The sequence below is a fragment of the Hydra vulgaris genome, chromosome 06, assembly GCF_038396675.1.
Source record: "Hydra vulgaris chromosome 06, alternate assembly HydraT2T_AEP".
Classification (NCBI taxonomy): domain Eukaryota; kingdom Metazoa; phylum Cnidaria; class Hydrozoa; order Anthoathecata; family Hydridae; genus Hydra; species Hydra vulgaris.
Window position 1 is genome coordinate 21232501 of NC_088925.1, and position 5000 is coordinate 21237500.

Consider the following 5000-nt stretch of genomic DNA (forward strand, 5'->3'; position numbering starts at 1 on the left):
GCACATTAGTAAAATAAAACTAGACAAAATTAATAACTCTATTCGGAAAAAATTAGGTTTAGATCAGTGGAAAAATACCACTGATTTTATATATTGGTTTTCTAAAATTAACAATAAAAATGAATGCACATTTATACAATTTGATATTATTGATTTTTACCCCTCAATTACAGCAGAAATTTTAGATAAAACAATGGAATTTGGAAAATCCCATTTAGAAATTACTGAGGATACTATCCGTATAATAAGCACTGCAGAAAAACTTTACTCTATTTTAATAAGGAAACATGGAAGAAAAAAACCATGCACGAATACTTTGATGTAACAATGGGAAGTTACGACGGAGCAGAAATTTGCGATTTTGTAGGTTTATATATTTTAAATACCCTAGCTAAATTAATCCAAATTAATTAATTAGGTCTTTATTGCGACAACGGTTTAATAATAATGCATAAAAAATCAGGGCCACAACACGATAAAATTAGAAAAGATATTATTAAAGTTTTTAAAAACATTGGGTTCCAAATTGAAATAAACACAATTTTAAAAATAGTGAGTTTTCTTGATGTCACATTTAACCTCTCGGAAAGTTCCTATAAGCCCAACAAAAAGCCTAATGACGAATTATTGTATATTAATGTGAATTCGAACCATCCCCCTCAAATTCTAAAACAAATTCTTATTTCAATTAACAATAGGCTAAACCAAAACTCTTCTAATGAAAATATTTTTAACTCCTCTAAACGCGTTTATAAAGATGCCCTTAAGAAAGTGGCTATCAAAATTTCGAGCTAAAATTTGAAAAGAAAATTGCAAAAAAGCGTAATAGAAATAGAAACATAATTTGGTTCAACGTATAGCAAAAATATTTCAATAAATATAGGTAAAATTTTTCTAAAATTAGTAGGCAAACATTTTCCTCCCTCTAATAAATTACATAAGATTTTTAGCAGAAATACCATTAAAGTAAGTTATAGTTGTACAAAAAATTTAGAAAGAGTTATAAAAGGCCACAACTATGCGTTAGTTAATAAAAATGAACATATAAAAGAAAAAAACACTGATTATTGTAATTGTAAACAAAAAATAGGTTGCCCTCTAAATGGAAAATGTCTTTCAAAAAATGTAATTTACAAGTGCATTGTTTCCTCACAAAATAACACTGATAAAGAATATATTGGCTTAACCGAGGGGGAATGGAAAAAACCTTTGCCAACCACAAACAATCGTTTAAACACAAAAAATATTCAAAGGAGACTATGCTGTCAAAATATATTTGGGATTTAAAAGAAAAAAAGAAAAATTTTAATTTACAATGGTCTATTCTAAAATCTGCCCCTGCCTATAATAACATTTCCAAAAAATGTATGCTATGTTTGCAAGAAAAATTTGAAATGCACAAAGCGACTTAGAAAAATTTTAAAAAAATTGTCAGTATAAAAAATAATATGTATATCATATGCATGTTATTTTAAGTTACACTATTTTTTTAACAATATTTTAACATTGTGCTATATTATGAAGTTAATAATCTTGACTAGTTCTTCAAATAGTGAGTAACTTATAAATTTAAATATATCTATTAATATCAAAATAAATTACACTAATTTATAAAATATTATACAATTTACAAAGCTGCAATTATGATGTTGTAATAATTTAACACAAAGTCCGATAATTAAGCTATTTTAGTAAAACAGTAACTTGTTTACTCGCTTTAAAAAAAAATGAACACCTTTTTTTTAAAACAAAAACAAAAAAGCTTGAATCTCTGCTAATATTTTTAAAATAGTTTTTTTAATATTAGAGTATTTTTTAAATAGTGTTTTTAAAAATTTTAGTTTTTTTTAAAATGATAACTAGATAAAGAACTGTTTGACTAATATTTTGATTTATATATTTACGAGATTTCGATTATAATATTTCGATTTAGTTGCCAGCGTTTCTGTTTATTTGTTTATGTTTTTTAATTTAGGTGTTATGGTTTTAATATTAGTTTTTTAATGTCTTTTTGTTTATAAAAAAACTTAAATATTTTGTTTATTAAAAGCATTTGTGAAAATAACAAGAAAAAAGTTTAAGTGGTTTCAGAAAAAGAAAAAATGAAGAAACAGCAGCCAAAGATACCAAGACCCAAGACTCAACTTTAAAACCAATACAACTAGAAAATATTAATAAAATGGTAGATATCAATATATATCAATGACCGAAAGTATTCTGAAATAGAAACATCAAATATGTCAAATACAATTAAAGTGTAGCTAAAAAAAGCAGAAGTTAAAAACATATTTATCTGAAATTATTTGTAAAACCCTTCTGATTTTGCAAATGTTATAGCGGTAAAAGAAAAAAATTCCTTTTATCTGTCTGTTCTTGTCATCTTGAAGGACCTTTTCCTAAAGATGATTAAAATTGTTCTTTCTCTATAACTTACTTAAAAAGGTTACCAAATCTATTGAAAATACTTGCTTATGCTACTCACCAAACAAAAACAAAGTTTACTGTTAACCTTGTTGGTTATTTTCAATTGAGAAAAAAAATAGTGGTTAGATTTTGGAAAAAAAAAAAGAAACATGAGATTTCTGAGGTTCGCATAAATGCTTGTTTTATTTTGAAACATTGGAATGAAAAAAAAGCAATAGATACTATGTTACTTGAAAATATTCAAAAAGAACAAATATTTTGGGCAAAAGTTTTAAAAAGACTAACTAAAATAACATTAAAATTAGCTAAAAAATTTTTTTTTTTTGAGGGCAAAATGGTTCACTTGAAGATATTTATAATGGTAACTTTTTTTATCAGATGTTCAACTATTAGCAGAATGTGATAGTGTTTTTAAAGAAGTGATATCTTAAATAATTTTTTTTAATGATTGTCGATACTACTCGAGATTTATCTAAAACAGACCAACTTAGTATTTCCTTTCAATTTGTTAAAATTTGTTATAACATAAATGGATCTCCTCTCCTAATAAAAATTGAAGAAAAATTTTTAGGGTTTTTTATAGTTAACAATCAATCAGCAAGTGCAATATCAAATCAAATGATTGGTATACTATAATCATTTGCTCTTGATTTGAAAAAGTGAAGGGGACAAGGTTATGATGGGGCAAGCAACATGAGTGGCATTTACTCTAGGTAACAATAAAAGTCTCTAATAAATTACATAAGATTTTTAGCAGAAATACCATTAAAGTAAGTTATAGTTGTACAAAAAATTTAGAAAGAGTTATAAAAGGCCACAACTATGCGTTAGTTAATAAAAATGAACATATAAAAGAAAAAAACACTGATTATTGTAATTGTAAACAAAAAATAGGTTGCCCTCTAAATGGAAAATGTCTTTCAAAAAATGTAATTTACAAGTGCATTGTTTCCTCACAAAATAACACTGATAAAGAATATATTGGCTTAACCGAGGGGGAATCGAAAAAACCTTTGCCAACCACAAACAATCGTTTAAACACAAAAAATATTCAAAGGAGACTATGCTGTCAAAATATATTTGGGATTTAAAAGAAAAAAAGAAAAATTTTAATTTACAATGGTCTATTCTAAAATCTGCCCCTGCCTATAATAACATTTCCAAAAAATGTATGCTATGTTTGCAAGAAAAATTTGAAATGCACAAAGCGACTTAGAAAAATTTTAAAAAAATTGTCAGTATAAAAAATAATATGTATATCATATGCATGTTATTTTAAGTTACACTATTTTTTTAACAATATTTTAACATTGTGCTATATTATGAAGTTAATAATCTTGACTAGTTCTTCAAATAGTGAGTAACTTATAAATTTAAATATATCTATTAATATCAAAATAAATTACACTAATTTATAAAATATTATACAATTTACAAAGCTGCAATTATGATGTTGTAATAATTTAACACAAAGTCCGATAATTAAGCTATTTTAGTAAAACAGTAACTTGTTTACTCGCTTTAAAAAAAAATGAACACCTTTTTTTTAAAACAAAAACAAAAAAGCTTGAATCTCTGCTAATATTTTTAAAATAGTTTTTTTAATATTAGAGTATTTTTTAAATAGTGTTTTTAAAAATTTTAGTTTTTTTTAAAATGATAACTAGATAAAGAACTGTTTGACTAATATTTTGATTTATATATTTACGAGATTTCGATTATAATATTTCGATTTAGTTGCCAGCGTTTCTGTTTATTTGTTTATGTTTTTTAATTTAGGTGTTATGGTTTTAATATTAGTTTTTTAATGTCTTTTTGTTTATAAAAAAACTTAAATATTTTGTTTATTAAAAGCATTTGTGAAAATAACAAGAAAAAAGTTTAAGTGGTTTCAGAAAAAGAAAAAATGAAGAAACAGCAGCCAAAGATACCAAGACCCAAGACTCAACTTTAAAACCAATACAACTAGAAAATATTAATAAAATGGTAGATATCAATATATATCAATGACCGAAAGTATTCTGAAATAGAAACATCAAATATGTCAAATACAATTAAAGTGTAGCTAAAAAAAGCAGAAGTTAAAAACATATTTATCTGAAATTATTTGTAAAACCCTTCTGATTTTGCAAATGTTATAGCGGTAAAAGAAAAAAATTCCTTTTATCTGTCTGTTCTTGTCATCTTGAAGGACCTTTTCCTAAAGATGATTAAAATTGTTCTTTCTCTATAACTTACTTAAAAAGGTTACCAAATCTATTGAAAATACTTGCTTATGCTACTCACCAAACAAAAACAAAGTTTACTGTTAACCTTGTTGGTTATTTTCAATTGAGAAAAAAAATAGTGGTTAGATTTTGGAAAAAAAAAAAGAAACATGAGATTTCTGAGGTTCGCATAAATGCTTGTTTTATTTTGAAACATTGGAATGAAAAAAAAGCAATAGATACTATGTTACTTGAAAATATTCAAAAAGAACAAATATTTTGGGCAAAAGTTTTAAAAAGACTAACTAAAATAACATTAAAATTAGCTAAAAAATTTTTTTTTTTTGAGGGCAAAATGGTTCACTTGAA

At 24.7% G+C, this 5000-nt stretch overlaps 1 protein-coding gene across 7 annotated transcripts in view; it reads left to right on the plus strand.

Moving 5' to 3' along the window:
- The window catches only part of LOC136081717 (aryl hydrocarbon receptor-like), a 125594-nt gene that overhangs the window by 103267 nt on the left and 17327 nt on the right, over positions 1-5000 (plus strand). The gene's annotated exons all lie outside the window — the stretch shown is intronic.